This window comes from Palaemon carinicauda, chromosome 3 (genome assembly GCF_036898095.1).
Source record: "Palaemon carinicauda isolate YSFRI2023 chromosome 3, ASM3689809v2, whole genome shotgun sequence".
NCBI lineage: Eukaryota > Metazoa > Arthropoda > Malacostraca > Decapoda > Palaemonidae > Palaemon > Palaemon carinicauda.
In genome coordinates this window covers 76,127,885-76,147,846 of record NC_090727.1, presented here as the reverse complement: position 1 = coordinate 76,147,846, position 19,962 = coordinate 76,127,885, and the positions used below count along the sequence as shown (strand labels likewise).

The 19,962-nt window shown below is 49.5% G+C and overlaps 1 long non-coding RNA gene across 2 annotated transcripts in view; it reads right to left on the bottom strand.

Moving 5' to 3' along the window:
* LOC137638344 (uncharacterized) overlaps positions 1-19,962 on the bottom strand; it is a 171,802-nt gene that overhangs the window by 90,391 nt on the left and 61,449 nt on the right. For both annotated transcript variants that reach the window (XR_011044081.1, XR_011044080.1), the window contains exon 2: positions 146-406. This is a non-coding gene — a long non-coding RNA (uncharacterized lncRNA). The remainder of the gene's footprint in view (positions 1-145; positions 407-19,962) is intronic.

The window sequence follows — 19,962 nt, the reverse complement described above, 5'->3', positions numbered from 1 at the left end:
CACATTTCTGATACAGTAAACTTGATGGAGGAGAGAACAGGATTTATAACATAATATCACAAATAAACAATTCTTAACAAATATTCAAACCTAAAAAAATTCTACAAGAAGAATAAAACTATCAAGATACAGAAGACATCCTTACAGTCTCCTGTGCAGTGAATATTAGCGAGTTCTGAACCAAAGAATCTTCTGTATATTTCCAGAAGAGAGAGTTGGGGCATGAGCAGACACCGAGTAAGTCCTGCTCGACGGTGGGCTCTGAGCATGAACGCGAGCCAGAAGACAAACGTTCTTGTTGCTCGTCGTGCAGAAAGAGAGTAGGAGAGCTCTGGTGTGTGTGTGCGCAGTGATTAACTCCTCCAACGTTTATTGGGATGACTCCGACTGTCATGTTACTTCTTATCTGGGAATTGAGAGAAAAAAAAATGATCTCACTTATAGAGTATGTGGCATAATACGGAGATTGCAGCAAGGAGATAATCATCATATAAAACTTTTAATTCATTCAAAATATCAGACAATAAAATCTACCTATGTAGACTATTTAGTTACTGGAATATGACAAATTCGTAAATAATATGACAAATTCGAAGATAATTTGTATTTTTCCTAACCATACAAACCTTAGCTATTTACACAGGGTTTACCTTTTAGCGCAGCTGAAATGGCGAGCCATTAGAATTTAACGAGGGTGTATTACCCCCGCGCTAGTTAGCGGGGGGGGGGGGGGTAGGGGAGTGGTAGCTAGCTACCCCTCCCCTCCCTCACACACAGATGAATGCTCACTTTCACTTAGAGGTAGGACTTGTCTTGGGGGACAGGGCTGGCGGGCAAATATGTGTAAATAGCTAAGGTTTGTATGGTTAGGAAAAATGATATTTTGATTATAAAATAAATTTTTGAATATACTTACCCGGTGAATATATAATAGCTGACGTCTCGACAGAAACACAAAAACTCGCGAGCGATCGCCATGAAGGTTGCGGGTGTGCCCACCAGCGCCAACTATCGGCCAGATACCGCATATACATGTAAACAGCCTCAGTTCTTCTCATTCCGCTGGGTCTCTATCGGGGAAGAAGGGAGGGCCTATAATTTATATATTCACCGGGTAAGTATATTCAAAAATTTATTTTATAATCAAAATATCATTTTTAAATATTAAACTTAGCCGGTGAATATATAATAGCTGATTCACACCCATGGTGGTGGGTAGAGACCAGTATTAATACAGTTTACGGCGTATATGCTTAGAGTTTTTGACAGTTATATCATAACAAAACCCAAAATAAATATAGGTACCTGGTAAGGAAGCTGACTCTGACGATTACTCAGCCTTGTTAGTCCGCTTTCCTCACGAAGCCCAGCCATCCTCTTAGGATGCTGAAAGACTTCCAGGAGCTGAAGTATCCAGGGCGACAACCCATACAACAGGACCTCATCAAAACCCTTAATCTGGGCGCTCTCAAGAAATGACATTTGACCACCCGCCAAATCAACCAGGATGCGAAAGGCTTCTTAGCCTTCCGTACAACCCAAAACAAGATTAAAAACATTTCAAGAGACAGATTAAAAGGATATTGGAATTAAGGGAATGTAGTGGTAGAACCCTCACCCACTACTGCACTCGCTGCAACGAATGGACCCAGTGTGTAGCAGTCCTCATAAAGAGTCTGGACATCTTTTAAGTAAAATGACGCGAATACCGACTTGCTTCTCCAAACGGTCGCGTCCATAATACTTCGCAGAGATCTGTTTTGCTTAAAGGCCACGGAAGTTGCTATAGCTCTTACTTCGTGCGTCTTAACCTTAAGCAAGCTACGGTCTTTTTCACTCAAGTGAGAATGAGCCTCTCGGATTAAAAATCTAATAAAATACGACAAAGCATTCTTTGACATAGGCAATGATGGCTTCTTAACTGAGCACCACAAGGCCTCAGATCCACCTCATAAGGATTTGGTACGAGCTAAATAAAACTTCAGAGCTCTAACTGGACACAGTACTCTTTCAAGCTCGTTGCCTACGATCTCTGACAGGCAAGGTATATCAAATGACTTAGGCAAAGGACGAGAAGGCAATTCATTTTTGGCCAAGAAACCAAGCTGAAGTGAACATGTGGCTTTATCTGTGGAAAAACCGATGTTCCTACTGAAGGCATGGATCTCACTGACCCTTTTAGCCGAAGCCAAGCACACTAAGAAAAGCGTCTTGAGGGTGAGATCCTTCAGGGAGGCTGAATGTAATGGCTCAAACCTGTCGGACATTAGGAACCTTAGGACCACGTCTAAGTTCCATCCAGGAGTTGCCATACGACGCTCCTTAGAGGTCTCGAAAGACTTAAGGAGATCTTGGAGATCTTTATTATTGGAAAGATCTAAGCCTCTATGTCTGAATACAGACGCCAACATGCTCCTGTAGCCCTTAATAGTGGGTGCTGAGAGGGAGCGAACATTTCTCAGATGTAGGAGAAAGTCTGCGATTTGGGCTACAGAGGTACTGGAAGAGGAAATAGATGCTGATTTGCACCAGTCTCTAAAGACTTCCCACTTCGACTGGTATACTTTGATGGTAGAAGCTCTCCTAGCTCTCGCAATCGCTCTGGCTGCCTCCTTCGAAAAGCCTCGAGCTCTTAAGAGTCTTTCGATAGTCTGAAGGCAGTCAGACGAAGCGCGGGGAGGCTTTGATGAAGATCCCTTACGTGGGGCTGCCGTAAGAGATCTATCCTTAGAGGAAGACTCCTTGGAATGTCTACCAGCCATTGAAGTACCTCTGTGAACCACTCTCTCGCGGGCCAGAGGGGAGCAACCAACGTCAACCTTGTCCCTTCGTGAGAGGCGAACTTCTGCAGTACCTTGTTGACGATCTTGAACGGTAGGAATGCGTACGCGTCCAGGTGAGACCAGTCCAGTAGAAACGCATCTATGTGGGTCGCCTCTGGATCTGGGACTGGCGAGCAATAGGTCGGGAGCCTTTTGGTCAACGAGGTGGCAAAGAGGTCTATGGAGGGTTGACCCCAAGTCGCCCAAAGACCCTTGCACACGTCCTTGTGGAGGGTCCATTCCGTGGGGATCACCTGACCTCTCCGACTGAGACAGTCTGCCAAGACGTTCAAGTCTCCCTGGATGAATCTTGTCAACAGGGAGATGCCTCGATTTTTTGACCAGATGAGGAGGTCCCTTGCGATGACGAACAGTGTGTGGGAGTGAGTGCCTCCTTGCTTGGAGATGTACGCCAAAGCTGTGGTGTTGTCTGAATTGACCTCTACCACTTTGTTTCGAAGAATGCTCTCGAAACTCATCAAGGCCAAGTGAACCACTAATAGCTCCTTGCCGTTGATGTGCATGCTCTTCTGAACCGACGTCCAAAGACCCGAACATTCCCGACCGTCCAGAGTCGCTCCCCAACCCAAATCCGACGCGTCTGAGAACAACACGTGGTTTGGGTTCTTGACTGCCAGGGACAGACCCTCTCTCAGACTTATGTTGCTGTCCCACGAGTTCAGGCATGCTTTCACTGGCTCGGAGACCGGGATTGATACAGCTTCTAAAGTCTTGCTCTTGTTCCAGTGTGAGTCTAGATGGAACTGGAGAGGGCGAAGGTGAAGTCTCCCTAGCGAGACAAACTGCTCCAGGGCTCCAGGGATGACAGAGTCCCTACGAGGCTCATCCAACTTCTTACTGAACAACGGTCTTTTTTCAGCATGAGTCGGACTTTGAGCAGGGCTTGCTCTATTCGGGTGGCAGACGGAAAAGCCCGAAAAACTAGACTGCGAATCTCCATCCCCAAATAGAGAATCGTCTGGGATGGAATCAGTTGAGACTTTTCTAAGTTTACCAACAGTCCCAACTCCTTTGCCAGACCCAACATCCAGTGAAGGTCCTGCAGACAGCGATGACGGGACGATGCTCTGAGAAGCCAGTCGTCCAAGTACAGGGAGGCTCGAATTCCCGATAAATGAAGGAACTTTGCCACATTCCTCATGAGCCTCGTAAACACGAGAGGAGCAGGGCTGAGGCCGAAGCACAGTGCTCGAAACTGGTACACCACATTCCTGTAAACAAACCTCAGATACGGTTGGGAATCCGGGTGTATAGGAATGTGGAAGTACGCATCCTGCAGGTCGAGAGAGACCATCCAGTCTCCCTCTCTGACCGCTGCTAGGACGGACTTCGTGGTCTCCATCGTAAATTTTGTTTTCGTAACAAAAACGTTGAGCGCACTGACGTCCAGCACTGGCCTCCAACCTCCCGTATGCTTTGGGACTAGGAAGAGACGGTTGTAAAAACCCGGTGATTGAAGGTCCGAGACTTTCACCACCGCTCCCTTCTCTAGCAACAGAGACACCTGGTGATGTAGAGCTTGTCTCCTTGACTCCTCTCGATACCTGGGAGAGAGGTCTAGAGGAACTGTTACTAGAGGAGGTCTGCGTACAAAAGGTATTTTGTACCCCTCCTTGAGCAACAACACAGACACTTGGTCTGCACCCCTCTTCTCCCAGGCCTGCCAGAAGTTGTTCAGTCTGGCCCCTACCGCTGTCTGAGGACGTGGGCAGTCAGACTCTGCCACGGGAGGACTTGGATCCTCTCCTCTTGCCTCTCTTTCCGTCGGCACGAGCGCTTCCCCTGCTGGGAGCTCTGCCACGAAAGGGCGGGATAAACCTAGACGCAGGAGTCTCGATTCTGGGTCTCACAACAAAGGATGAAGAAGGAGCTCCCTTGCGAGCAGAAGAAGCCATCAGGTCATGTGTATCCTTCTGTACAAGCGAAGCAGCAATGTCCTTGATCAGCTGTTGAGGAAACAAGGCATCCGATAAGGGAGCAAAGAGAAGTTCCGATCTTTGACAGGGAGTAACTCCTGCTGAAAGGAAAGAGCAAAGGGTTTCCCTCTTCTTCAGGACTCCAGACGTAAAGGTTGAGGCGAGCTCATTGGAGCCATCGCGGATGGCTTTGTCCATACAAGACATAATAAGCAAGTAAACATCCTGGTCGGCAGACGAGATCTTCCTGCTTAATGCTCCTAAAGACCAATCTAAAAAGTTAAAAACTTCGAAGGCCCTGTAAACCCCTTTAAGGAGATGGTCAAGGTCCGAGGAGGACCAACAAATTTTAAAGCGTCTCATGGCCAGGCGACGGGGAGAGTCTACTGTACGAGGCTTGAGAAGTCACCATGGGCAGAGGCAGGGACTCCCAAGCCGAGAACTTCTCCCGTGTCATACCAGACGCTCGCTCTAGAAGCTAGTTTAAAAGGAGGGAAGGCAAAGGCCGTCTTCCCCAAACTCCTCCTGGTAACCAACCAGTCGCCTAGTAGACGTAAAGCCCTCTTAGAAGAGCGAGAAAGCACTAGCTTAGTAAAGGAAGGCTTGGCAGCAGCTAAGCCTAGCGCAAACTCAGACGGAGGCGAACGAGGAGCAGCAGTAACAAAATGATCTGGGAAAAGATCCTTAAAAACCATCATGATTTTCTTAAAATCCATAGAAGGTTGCGCAGCCTTAGGTTCTTCCACGTCTGATAAAACATCCAAAGGATTATCAGTAGGCAGAGGATCAGCAACATCCTCATCTGAAGGAACCTCGTCCGACAATTGATGAGTCTCAAGCAAAGGAGAGACCTGCCGTGGTGGCAATGCTTGACAAGCAAAGTCCACACGCAAAGGAGCATCAGTAGCAGTCAAGGACGCTACGTCATGTAACTGCTTAAAGGACTGACCAGCAACAACAACAGGAGCGGGAGGACGCTCGACGTCAAGTCGAGACTGCCTTGACTGCCTAGATTGAGCAGTCAAAACAACCCTTGACTGCGGTGCTTGACGCTCAACGTCAAAACAAGGCAACTGAGCTGGTTGGCGAACGTCCTGAACGTCAACACGAGCATGCGGCAGCGGCTGAACGTCAACACGAGACTGCGGCAGCAGCTGAAAGTCAACACGGGACTGCATCGAGTGAGGCTCTAAGTCACGAGACTGACGTGACTTTGAAACGTCAACAGGACGAGTAAAGGCTCGTTTGGGCGGCTGACGGCCAGGATCTCGATCAGCGTAACGGCGAGGATCATCGTGAACCTGCTCAACGGTATACTCCTCCATAAGGGAGGCAAGTTTATTCTGCATATCCTGCAGGACAACCCATTTAGGATCAACGGGAGTCGGTACGGGCCGAGACGATGGTAACGTCTGTGACGGCAAAACATTGCCTTTACTGAGACTCTCGGAGCCCGTGTTACGCTTTCGTTTAAGCGGCGAGCAGTCTTCCGATGACTGCACAGGGTCAGAGCTGTCCCAATGGCTACAGCCAGGACGCTGGACCTGTCCTGAAGGGACTGACTTCCGCTTTAAGGGTCTAGAAACTTTGCTCCAAGGTTTCTTTTGCGAGAAGCCTTCGGATGACGAGGAGAAAACCGCCTCGCTCGTCTTATGGTAGGGGCGGTCTTGACGAGACACGCCCGAAACCATAGAGGGAACGTCTGTTCGTTGGTTAGAGCCTCTCGTCCCCATAAGTCCTACGACATTACTTCTCCCTGGTGCATGGGAGCTTGAAAGAGGTCTCGGACTAGGAGAACGACGAGCACGAACAGACGAACCCTCGGTCGCAACACTAAAAACACTTTGCGCACTAATCACTTTATCCCCACGATTTTCTAATGTGACACTTTAACACATTCACATCCGCTATGAGTTGATTATGGTCCGCTGCCAAAGACTCAACTCTCTCGCCCAACGCTTGAATGGCAAGCAACATATCCCGCATGGATGGTTCATGAGTGCTAGTAGAAGGTTCAGGAACAACTACTACAGGGGAAAGATTAGGTTCAGGGGCATGGGAGGAGGAAAAATCTAATGATCTAGAGGAACTTCTCCTCACCCTATCTCTCTCAAACTTACGAGAATACTTATCAAACTCTAGCCAGTCGAATTCCGAAAGTACCACGCACTCATCACACCGATCTCCTAATTGGCAGGTTTTACCCCGGCAATTAGAACACACGGTATGTGGGTCGAGAGAGGCCTTTGGAAGACGTTTGTTACAATCCCTAGCATTACATTTACGAAATTTAGGAATCGGAGAAGGGTCAGCCATTTTGAAAAGTCAAAGAAAATCCAAAAACAATCCAAAGTCATCAACAATAAACGCTATCCAAAAAAGGGTTCAAGAGTTTTAATTGAAGATAAAAACACCTGCACTGCGAAAGCTCAAAACCAAAAAGAAGTACTTCACCAAGAATGACGAAAAACTCCAGGTCAACAGCGAGGAACGGAATCAACTTGTCGACAAGACCGACAGAGAAGAACTGAGGCTGTTTACATGTATATGCGGTATCTGGCCGATAGTTGGCGCTGGTGGGCACACCCGCAACCTTCATGGCGATCGCTCGCGAGTTTTTGTGTTTCTGTCGAGCCGTCCGAGACGTCAGCTATTATATATTCACCGGCTAAGTTTAATATTTAAAAATACAAATTATCTTCGAATTTGTCATTTGTTCCGTAACCGAAATACAAACCACGCTATTTACACAGGGTGACTTACCCCTTAGGTAGGGTGGAAAGTCCCCAGCCATACTGGCTTTGGCTTTACCCAGGGACTCAGAATCCGAGTGAGTAGCACTCGATAAAAGGAGTCCCTGCACCTCACAAGTTCCTTGCTTCGCAAGGAACCATGTGGCCTACGTAAGCTTGTGTGTGAAGGAAGAAGTGTGACCCGTCCTAGGCAGTTGACCTGGAGTTCCAGAAGGAACTCTGGGTTAGGACGTTCCCAATACCACCTCGTCAGGGTATGGGGGACGCGACAGTATTGACTCAATACTCGGAACACAAGGAAGCATGGTTTACCTGCAGAGGTTCGAGGTCAGCTATGCAGAGACCAGGATGCTGCTTCCCCGTAGAGGGGATGATGAAGAAAGAAGTAAGGGCCAGACATACTTCTTTCGTTCATGCAGACTAAAACCTGATAACAATGCCCTCAACCTTCTGCTACCTGTCCAAAAAGGAGCCTGAGGTTAGACCAGCTGTTGTGTAGCCACCACAGAGCGATAGAAAACGTATCGAGACTCCTGTGGGTCACGCCCTGCAGGAAGCGGGCTGCGAAGGTCATTAAACGCTTCCAGACTCCAGCTTGTAGCACCTGGTCACAGAGTAGTATTACTCGAACGCGAGGGACGTTGCGATGTATCCAACATCGTGCTGTAGGGCGACGTGACGGGGGAGGGTCTGGAGACAGGTCGAGATGAATGTCCTTGAGTCCGGGCTGAAGAGGTATACTGGTGACTCACCCCCATGTCCTCCTTGTGCTCCCAAATCGGCTGCAACTGTGGACAAACTGCAGCTGTTCCCAGCGCTAACCTCTCGATTCCTTTACTGGCAAGAAAGAGAAGGTCTTGGGACATCAGATACAGAATGGAGACTCGAAATCTTGAATGAATCGGACCGAAGGGCCGGGACCCCCAGATTCTGAGTCTAGCCAACAACTCAGGAGCGAGCCTGAATGTTGCCTTCCCCTCTTCCTTAGAAAGGGGGGAGTCGTAAGAGACCAAGAAGATTGCTTACACACTGGCCGTGGCCAGAGTAAGCAGGAGACCCAAGGCGGAATACAATCCGAGGCCTGTCGTAAAGGGTCTTGAGAAGATCTCTTAAAGGACTAAAAGTCCGAGCCATGCTCCAAGTTGGAGGTCTTCCTCCGACTAGGACAGGGACGATCGTAGCTTCGCATGAGCGAGGATAGATCCAGCGGGCAGGAAAAAGTTATTCCTTTAAGCCTGAAGGCCAGGGAAAGGCTGAGCGACAGGCTTCATTGCCGAGAGCGGAAAGGAGTTTCCTCCCGCCGAAAGGCAATAAGACCGTTATTGCTGGAGAAGAGGCCTCAAGGGAAGAGGTATATCTCCCACGGCACCAACCACCTTAGACTCTTCACTTTGCCTGGGAGACCCCTGTGGATGACTATCGCAGATGACGCGACCTCCGTACCGCGACTGTAGCGGGTTGTCTCTTCTTGAGGAGGAAGCGTAGTGTCTCCAGGCATGAAGCCGAAGCGACGCCCCGGTTCGGGAGAGATGTCGCAGTGTGGTTGCTTGAGTAGTCTGCGCCGTGGGAGAAGCTCTCCCGGGAGTTCCGTCAGGGGAAGCAGAGGGTCCAGAAACCGTTCTGCGCATAGTCCCAGTGGAGCTCTCCCATTGAAAGGTTGACAGTCAACCTGGTCTTGTTGAGACCCATTGTCCACAGACAAAAGGGAGGGAAGACGCAGGCGTCGAAGTTGTCCCACCATCACCGGAATGCATCTTGCCAGAGTCTCGGGGTCTGAGACTGGGGGGAAGAATAGCGGAAGCTTGAGGATCCAAGCTGTCGCGATCAGGTCCCCCAGACCAGTACTTGCTGGTTACCCAAGGTCAAAGACCCCCAGGTATACTCTCTCTACGAGGCTCTGCTCGGATAGTCTGAGAGAACATTCCCCTGCCTGGAATGAGAGAGCCGATGGTGGTATTGAGAGAATCTCAATCAACCCGGTATCTCTACCGCAAGATGTGAAGGTGTGAAAATGCGTCCCCTGCTGGTTAGAATACGCCAGAATCATGAAGTCGACGCGCATGGGGCGACTCGGCAGGAGCTGTAGGATCTGTAGAGGGGCCAGACTAAGGCCCCTAAGCCTGCCTGAATGATGGAGAGGTATCCTTCAGGTCTTGACCATAGGCCTGGACCGGAACATCCCCCCCCCCCCCTTTCCTTTGACGAGTCCGAGAACAGCATCAAGAATGTGGGGAAAGGACGAGAATATCCACTACCATCAAGAGGCTCCATAGGTCAACACCCATTGCAGGTCTAACAGTTCCGCTGGTCCCATAGGGGCCAGGAAGTCCGGTTAAACATTGCCTGAAGCCACCGGAACTTGGATCGCCCCACATGGAACTTATCCTGAGGCGACCGTTCGGACTATAGACGGGTCAATGAGGAAAGGAGAACTAGGAAACGTTCCAAGGTAGGGCTGAAAGCTCTGCTTGACTGAGAACAGGTACTGCGACTCTCCTCAGTCTTGCCACAGTCAACCGAAAGGAAGGCTCGGAGGATGTGGTAACAGAATCTGGCATCCCCAGGTGGTCACCCATCCAAGTACCGACGTTGCTTAACCTCGCTGGACGGACGAGAAGCGGGGTTTCCAACGTGGTAAGGCCGTTGACTCAATATCATGGCCAGATACTCCAGATGTTGAGGCAGAGGAAGAGAAGGCTCCAAGCAAAATACCATGAGCCCACACTCATGGTAAGCATCCGGAAGCTTGTCCCGGCGCTGAAGAAGGTCGAACCCGAGCCTACCGGAGTTGACCAGCCCTCCAAACAGCAGAGGAGGCGGAAGCCTGCACCTGAGTGGCCAAGAGGAAGGCAGGGAGAGTTCTCTGGGGAAACAAACCTGCTATGCCACGGCGGGATAGCCACACTGCATCATAAGCAGGAATACTTGCAGTCTAGGCTGAATTCGACGAGCACCCTGGAAGATGGATGGAATGGAAACTGAAAGTACCCGTCCTTCCGATCCAGGGTTTAAGGAGTCCTGTCGCCTCGTTACCAGTCTGATCGATTCTGCTGGTCTACGCTGGCCGAAGTTTGTTCGACAAACTTGATCAGGGCTGAGAGGTCGACTAAGGACATCCCCTCTCAGATCCTTTCTTACAAGAAAGGATCGACTGAGGAGGCCGGGGGTGAAGCCGTCGATGATCCTAAGGAAGACCTTCGCCTAAGGTATGGATCATTCTGCCCAACCGGGCAACTCTGCTGACGCTATGGCATAGAGGTTCAGAGACACTGAATTCGCTGACAGAGACGGCAGGCGCGATATCCTTGGCTGATCACAGAGATTGTGCGGGAATGGGCATCGGGAAGCTGTCATTCGGATGAGTAACCTTAAGCATCCTCCCAGCGAAAAACCTGCAATCCTAGAGTTCGTGAACTCCTTTTAGGACTATGCCCCCCCCGGGGGAGTCTCCCGTGCCATCTGTTCCTGACAGGAGGAAACTGCAATTGGACACCTTGTCCCAGTTGTCGTAGCCGATAACTTAGGCCGACGTGATTGAAAGAAAAGGGCGCTGGGGCGCTGGAGCCCTGCAGAGTCTGGAAGAAAGCGCCTTGGAGGAGTGAAAACAGAAGTCGATTTCCTCCGCACAGCCGCTGTCTAAGTCTCTGTCCTTGGGCACAAACAAACTCTTCTCAAGGATGGAAGGGTGTCTGGGGTCGTCGACCTCCACAGATGAGACACCCGAAGGAAGCCCTCAGTCAGCGCGTCCAGATGGTACAACATCGAGCTTGTCCGCAAGTTAGATACTTAACGACGAAAGGCCAAGGTGCCTGAGCTCGAGAGGAGGAAAGTACCCATGCTCTTCCTGTGGCTTCCTTGAACCAAACCTCGGGCCGTAACCGAGGAGGGAAAGAACCTGGTAAGCTCCCAGAGGAAGGGGTAAGCAGTCACCCCTTGTTCGATGGAGAAATCTCGAACGGAAAGCCCCCCGCCAAAAATCCTTCCAGGGAATGACGGGGAAGGGCTAACCAGGTTCAGGAAAGAGGAGTGTTGCTCAGATCTCCCTTAAGTTTCTCCTATTCTTGCAAGTGCCATGCTCTGCGTTTACGGGGTGAGGCCGTGTTCTGGAAATATGTTATTTTCATTAGTAAAATAAATTTTTGAATATACTTACCCGTTGATCATGTAGCTGCAGCTCTGCTGCCCGACATAAAAAACCTACGGGCGGAATACGCCAGCGATCGCTATACAGGTGGGGGTGTACATCAACAGCGCCATCTGTCGAGTAGGTACTCAAGTACTTCTTGTCAACACAGAACCAATTTTCTCCTCGGTCCACTGGGTCTCTATTGGGGAGGAAGGGTGGGTCCTTTAATTCATGATCAACGGGTAAGTATATTCAAAAATTTATTTTACTAATGAAAATAACATTTTTCAATATTAATCTTACCCGTTGATCATGTAGCTGATTCACACCCAGGGGGGTGGGTGGAGACCAGCATACATGTTAACATTAGAAGCTAAGTATTCCGTATTTCATTTTAGCAGTTATTCAAAATAACAAACATAAAATTAATAAGTACCTGGTAAGGAAGTCGACTTGAACAATTACTCTGCCTTTTTAAGTACGTCTTCCTTACTGAGTCTCGCGATCCTCTTAGGATGCTGAGCGACTCCTAGGTGCTGAAGTATGAAGGGCTGCAACCCATACTAAAGGACCTCATCACAACCTCTAATCTAGGCGCTTCTCAAGAAAAGAATTTGACCACCCGCCAAATCAACCAGGATGCGAAAGGCTTCTTAGCCTTCCGTACAACCCAAAAACAACAATAAAAACATTTCAAGAGAAAGATTAAAAAAGGTTATGGGATTATGGGAATGTAGTGGTTGAGCCCTCACCTACTACTGCACTCGCTGCTACGAATGGTCCCAGGGTGTAGCAGTTCTCGTAAAGAGACTGGACATCTTTAAGGTAAAATGATGCGAACACTGACTTGCTTCTCCAATAGGTTGCATCCATTACACTCTGCAGAGATCTGTTTTGTTTGAAGGCCACTGAAGTTGCGACAGCTCTAACTTCATGTGTCCTTACCTTCAGCAAAGCATGGTCTTCCTCATTCAGAAGAGAATGAGCTTCTCTAATCAAAAGTCTGATGTAATAAGACACTGCGTTCTTCGACATCGGTAAAGAAGGTTTCTTAATAGAGCACCATAAAGCTTCTGATTGTCCTCGTAAATGCTTCGTACGTCTTAAATAGTACTTAAGAGCTCTTACTGGGCATAGGACTCTCTCTTGTTCGTTTCCAACCAAACTGGACAGACTTGGAATCTCGAACGATTTGGGCCAAGGACGAGAAGGGAGTTCGTTTTTGGCTAAAAAACCAAGCTGTAAGGAACATGTAGCCGTTTCAGATGTAAATCCTATGTTCCTGCTGAAGGCGTGTATCTCACTGACTCTTTTAGCTGTTGCTAAGCAGACGAGGAAAAGAGTCTTCAAAGTGAGATCTTTAAAAGAGGCTGATTGAAGCGGTTCGAACCTTGCTGACACCAGGAACCTTAAAACCACGTCTAAGTTCCAACCTGGTGTGGCCAACCGACGCTCCTTCGAGGTCTCAAAAGACTTAAGGAGGTCCTGTAGATCTTTGTTGTTGGAAAGATCTAAGCCTCTGTGGCGGAAGACTGCTGCCAACATGCTTCTGTAACCTTTGATCGTAGGAGCTGAAAGGGATCTTACCTTCCTTAGGTGTAAAAGGAAGTCAGCTATCTGAGTTACAGAGGTACTGGTTGAGGATACTGAATTCGCCTTGCACCAGCTTCGGAAGAGTTCCCATTTTGACTGGTAGACCTTGAGAGTGGATGTCCTCCTTGCTCTGGCAATCGCTCTGGCTGCCTCCTTCGAAAAGCCTCTAGCTCTTGAGAGTCTTTCGATAGTCTGAAGGCAGTCAGACGAAGAGCGTGGAGGCTTGGGTGTACCTTCTTTACATGCGGCTGACGCAGAAGGTCCACTCTTAGAGGAAGAGTCCTGGGAACGTCTACTAGCCATTGCAGTACCTCGGTGAACCATTCTCTCGCGGGCCAGAGGGGAGCAACCAACGTCAACCTTGTCCCTTCGTGAGAGGCGAACTTCTGCAGTACCTTGTTGACAATCTTGAACGGGGGGAACGCATAAAGGTCTAGATGGGACCAATCCAGAAGAAAGGCATCTATGTGAACTGCTGCTGGGTCCGGAATCGGTGAGCAATAATTTGGGAGCCTCTTGGTCATCGAGGTAGCGAACAGATCTATGGTGGGCTGACCCCACAAGGCCCATAGTCTGTTGCAAACGTTCTTGTGAAGGGTCCATTCTGTTGGGATGATCTGACCCTTCCGGCTGAGGCGGTCTGCCATGACATTCATGTCGCCTTGAATGAACCTCGTTACTAGAGATATGTTTCGATCTCTTGACCAGGTGAGGAGGTCCCTTGCGATCTCGAACAACGTCATCGAATGAGTCCCTCCTTGCTTGGAGATGTACGCCAAGGCTGTGGTGTTGTCGGAGTTCACCTCCACCACCTTGCCTAGAAGGAGGGACTTGAAGCTTCTCAAGGCCAGATGAACTGCCAGTAGCTCCTTGCAGTTGATGTGCAGTGCTCTTTGATCCGAATTCCACGTGCCCGAGCATTCCCGACCGTCCAGTGTCGCACCCCAGCCCGTGTCCGATGCGTCCGAGAAGAGAAGGTGGTCGGGGGTCTGAACAGCCAGTGGCAGACCTTCCCTGAGAAGAATGTTGTTCTTCCACCAAGTCAGTGCAGACTTCATCTTCTCGGAGATAGGAACTGAGACCGCTTCTAGCGTCATGTCCTTTCTCCAGTGAGCAGCTAGGTGATACTGAAGGGGTCGGAGGTGGAGTCTCCCTAACGCGATGAACTGGTCCAGAGATGAAAGCGTCCCTATCAGACTCATCCACTGTCTGACTGAACATCGGTTCTTCTTCAGCATGCTCTGGATGCATTCTTGGGCTTGACTGATTCTGGGGGCCGACGGAAAAGCCCGAAAAGCTTGACTCTGAATCTCCATACCTAGATATACTATAGTTTGGGATGGGACGAGTTGGGACTTTTCCATATTGACCAGGAGACCCAATTCCTTGGTCAGATCCAGAGTCCATTTTAGATTCTCCAGACAGCGACGACTTGACGCAGCTCTTAAAAGCCAGTCGTCCAAATAGAGGGAGGCTCTGATGTCTGCTAAATGCAGGAATTTGGCAATATTCCTCATCAGTTTGGAAAACACTAGAGGTGCCGTGCTTAGGCCAAAGCACAGGGCTTGGAACTGGTATACCACCTTCCCAAAAACGAACCTTAGAAAAGGTTGGGAATCTGGGTGGATGGGGACGTGAAAGTACGCGTCCTTTAGGTCTAACGAGACCATCCAATCTTCCTTCCTGACCGATGCTAGAACCGACTTCGTCGTCTCCATGGTGAACGTCTGCTTGGTGACAAAGACATTTAGAGCACTGACGTCTAGCACCGGTCTCCACCCTCCTGTCTTCTTCGCCACTAAGAAGAGACGGTTGTAGAAGCCCGGGGATTGATGGTCCCGGACTATGACTACCGCTCCCTTTTGTAGCAAGAGAGACACCTCTTGCTGTAAAGCTAGCCTCTTGTCCTCCTCTCTGTACCTGGGAGAGAGGTCGATGGGAGTTGTTGCTAGAGGGGGCTTGCGCAAGAATGGAATCCTGTACCCCTCTCTGAGTAACTTCACAGACTGTGCGTCTGCACCCTTGTTCTCCCAGGCCTGCCAGTAGTTCTTGAGCCTGGCTCCCACTGCTGTCTGAAGAAGGTGGCAGTCAGACTCTGCCTCTTGAGGACTTGGAACCCTTCTTCTTGTTGCCACGTTGACTATCGGCACGAGTACCTCCTCTGCTGGAGGTTCTGCCACGAAAGGGCGGAATAAACCTAGACGCTGGTGTGTCCATCCTAGGTCTAGGCACGGAAGGTAAAGCTGTGACTTTACGTGCGGATGACGCCACCAGGTCATGAGTGTCTTTCTGGATCAACGAGGCGGCAATCCCCTTGATCAACTCTTCAGGAAAGAGACACTTCGATAGCGGAGCAAACATCAGTTCTGACTTCTGACATGGGGTGACTCCCGCCGACAAGAAGGAGCAAAGGTGATCCCGCTTCTTGAGAACTCCAGACACGAAAGAAGCCGCAAGCTCGCCAGACCCATCCCGTATGGCTTTGTCCATGCAGGACATGATGAGCATGGCAGAATCCTTATCCGAAGGGGAGGTCTTCCTGCTCAACGCTCCCAAACACCAGTCCAGGAAGTTAAAGATCTCGAACGCACGGAAAACTCCCTTCAAAAGATGGTCCATGTTCGAAGAAGTCCAGCAAATCTTGGAGCGTCTCATAGCCAGTCTGCGGGGAGAGTCTACCAGACTTGAGAAGTCGCCCTGGGCAGAGGCAGGAACTCCCAAGCCGAGAACCTCTCCCGTGGCATACCAGACGCTAGATCTGGAAGCAAGCTTGGCTGGGGGAAACATGAAGGATGTCTTCCCAAGTTGCTTCTTGGCCTGCAACCACTCTCCCAGTACCCTTAAAGCTCTCTTGGACGAGCGAGCGAGTACGAGCTTCGTAAAGGCAGGAGCTGCTGACTGCATGCCTAAAGCGAACTCAGAGGGAGGTGAGCGTGGAGCTGCAGACACAAACTGGTCCGGATACAACTCCTTAAACAGGGCAAGGACTTTCCTAAAGTCTAAGGAGGGAGGCGTAGTCTTGGGTTCATCTATGTCGGAGTGTTGGTCGTCCAAATGCGCAGCTTCGTCGTCATCAGAGATTCCTTCATCCGAATGCTGAGGAGGAAGCGGCAAAGGAGGAGATAAAAGCTGAACGGCTGAATCCGGCAGCACGGGTGCATGCGTAGCTGCACTGGATCCAACGTCATGCCGCTGTTGGTCAGTCTGAGAGCTGGCAACAACCAAAGCGGAGTGGTGGTGCGTGGTGGGGACCACCGTGGGTTGCGGAGACTGACGCACCGCGTCAAAACACGGCAGCTTGACTCCACCTTCCTGCTGATGCGGTAGCTCACGCACGTCAACGGAGGGTGCCGCACGTCGGCTAACGTCAACATGCGTCTGGCAGGGTCGACTGCGCATAGGTGGTGGAGCTCTCACAGCCGGAGTGTGGGAGCAGGCAGCCGCAGTGTCAGCTGGGCGCACAACCGTGGCAGGTTGTAGGCTAACGGGTGCAGCGTCAACCTTCTCAGCACGATACTCCTGCATGAAGGAAGCTAGCTGAGTCTGCATAGACTGCAGCAAAGACCACTTAGGGTCTACAGCGGCTGGTGCGGCAACAGACGGAGTGATTGCCTGCTGCGGAACCACTCTACCTCTCTTGGGAGGTGTGCAGTCTTCGGAGGACTGCGGCGAGTCCGAACTGACCCAGTGGCTACACCTGGGCCGTTGGACTCGCTCGGAAGGGACCTTGCGCTTGAGAGGTCGTGAGACCTTGGTCCAGCGTTTGTGTCGAGAAACCTCTTCCGCAGACGAGGAATGAATGGGCTCACTCGTCTGTTTGTGGGTGGGACGATCTCGGCAAGATACGTCCTCAACCACGGAGGGAACGTCTGTCCGCTGATCAAGGCCTGTCGAACCCTTTGGTCGTACGACATTGCTTCTCCCCTGGGCTTGGGAGCTTGCAAGAGGTCCCGGACTGGGAGGACGACAGGCACGAACAGACGCACCCTCATGCGTAACACTGACACTTTTCACTGCACTGACACTCACTTCACTTCCCACTGCACTTTTACCTTTCAACTCCCTGACGTCAGCCATGAGTTGATTGCGGTCATTCGCTAATGACTCAACTCTCTCACCAAGAGCCTGAATGGCACGCATCATATCCGCCATCGAAGGTTGATGAGAGCTAGTAGGAGGGTCGGGTGTAACCACTACAGGGGAAGGAATAGGTTGTGGGGCATGGGGAGAGGAAAAATCAATAGAGCGAGACGAACTCCTCCTGATCCTATCCTTCTCTAGCCTACGTGCATACTTAAGGAATTCTTGAAAATCGAATTCCGAAAGCCCAGCGCATTCCTCACATCGATCTTCCAATTGACAGGCTTTACCCCTACAATTGGAACAAACGGTGTGCGGATCGATAGAGGCCTTCGGAAGACGCCTAGAACAGTCCCTAGCGCTACACTTCCTGTACTTGGGGACTTGAGTAGGGTCAGACATCTTGAATTAGTCAAAGGGGGGAAATCCAAAATCTATCCAAGTCGTCAACAAATAATCCAAAATCTAATCAATGAAAGTGAGAAAGTATTGAGGATAACTTCTGCACAGCGAAAGCTAATAACTAGAGAGAATACTTCACCAAATAACGTGAAAATCAACTCCAGAAAACAACAGCGTATCAAGTAGGTCTTGCCGGTGGCACGACAGAGAGAAAATTGGTTCTGTGTTGACAAGAAGTACTTGAGTACCTACTCGACAGATGGCGCTATTGATGTACACCCCCACCTGTATAGCGATCGCTGGCGTATTCCGCCCGTAGGTTTTTTCTGTCGGGCAGCAGAGCTGCAGCTACATGATCAACGGGTAAGATTAATATTGAAAAATGATATTTTGATTATAAAATAAATTTTTGAATATACTTACCCGGTGAATATATAATAGCTGACGTCTCCGACGGCTCGACAGAATTCAAAAACTCGCGAGCGATCGCCATGAAGGTAGCGGGTGTGCCCACCAGCGCCGACTATCGGCCAGATACCGCATATACATGTAAACAGCTCCAGTTCTTCTCATCCCGCTGGGTCTCTATCGGGGAGGAAGGGGGGGGCCTTTAATTTATATATTCACCGGGTAAGTATATTCAAAAATTTATTTTATAATCAAAATATCATTTTTAAACATTAAACTTAGCCGGTGAATATATAATAGCTGATTCACACCCATGGTGGTGGGTAGAGACCAGTGTTAATACAGTTTACGGCGTATATGCTTAGAGTTTTTGACAGTTATATCATAACAAAACCCAAATAAATATAGGTACCTGGTAAGGAAGCTGACTCTAACGATTACTCTGCCTTGTTAGTCCGCTTTCCTCACGAAGCCCAGCCATCCTCTTAGGATGCTGAAAGACTCCCAGGAGCTGAAGTATCCAGGGCGACAACCCATACAACAGGACCTCATCAAAACCCTTAATCTGGGCGCTCTCAAGAAATGACATTTGACCACCCGCCAAATCAAAAAGGATGCGAAAGGCTTCTTAGCCTTCCGTACAACCCAATTAAAAACATTTCAAGAGAAGAATAAAAGGATATTGGAATTAAGGGAAAGTAGTGGTAGAACCCTTACCCACTACTGCACTCGCTGCAACGAATGGACCCAGTGTGTAGCAGTCCTCATAAAGAGTCTGGACATCTTTTAAGTAAAATGACGCGAATACCGACTTGCTTCTCCAAACGGTCGCGTCCATAATACTTCGCAGAGATCTGTTTTGCTTAAAGGCCACGGAAGTTGCTATAGCTCTTACTTCGTGCGTCTTAACCTTAAGCAAGCAACGTTCTTTTTCACTCAAGTGAGAATGAGCCTCTCGGATTAAAAATCTAATAAAATATGACAAAGCATTCTTTGACATAGGCAATGAAGGCTTCTTAACTGAGCACCACAAGGCCTCAGATCCACCTCGTAAGGATTTAGTCCGAGCTAAATAAAACTTCAGAGCTCTAACTGGACACAGCACTCTTTCAAGCTCGTTGCCTACGATCTCTGACAGGCAAGGTATATCAAATGACTTAGGCCAAGGACGAGAAGGCAGTTCATTTTTGGCCAAGAAAACCAAGCTGAAGTGAACATGTGGCTTTATCTGTAGAAAAGCCGATGTTCCTACTGAAGGCATGGATCTCACTGACCCTTTTAGCCGAAGCCAAGCACACTAAGAAAAGCGTCTTGAGGGTGAGATCCTTCAGGGAGGCTGAATGTAATGGCTCAAACCTGTCGGACATTAGGAACCTTAGGACCACGTCTAAGTTCCATCCAGGAGTTGCCATACGACGCTCCTTAGAGGTCTCAAAGGACTTAAGGAGATCTTGGAGATCTTTATAATTGGACAGATCTAAGCCTCTATGTCTGAACACAGACGCCAACATGCTCCTGTAGCCCTTAATAGTGGGCGCTGAGAGGGAGCGAACATTTCTCAGATGTAGGAGAAAGTCTGCAATTTGGGCTACAGAGGTACTGGAAGAGGAAATGGATGATGACTTGCACCAGTCTCTAAAGACTTCCCACTTCGACTGATAGACCTTGATGGTAGATGCTCTCCTAGCTCTCGCAATCGTTCTGGCTGCCTCCTTCGAAAATCCTCGAGCTCTTGAGAGTCTTTCGATAGTCTGAAGGCAGTCAGACGAAGCGCGGGGAGGCTTTGATGAAGACTCCTTACGTGGGTCTGCCGTAAGAGATCCATCCTTAAAGGTAGACTC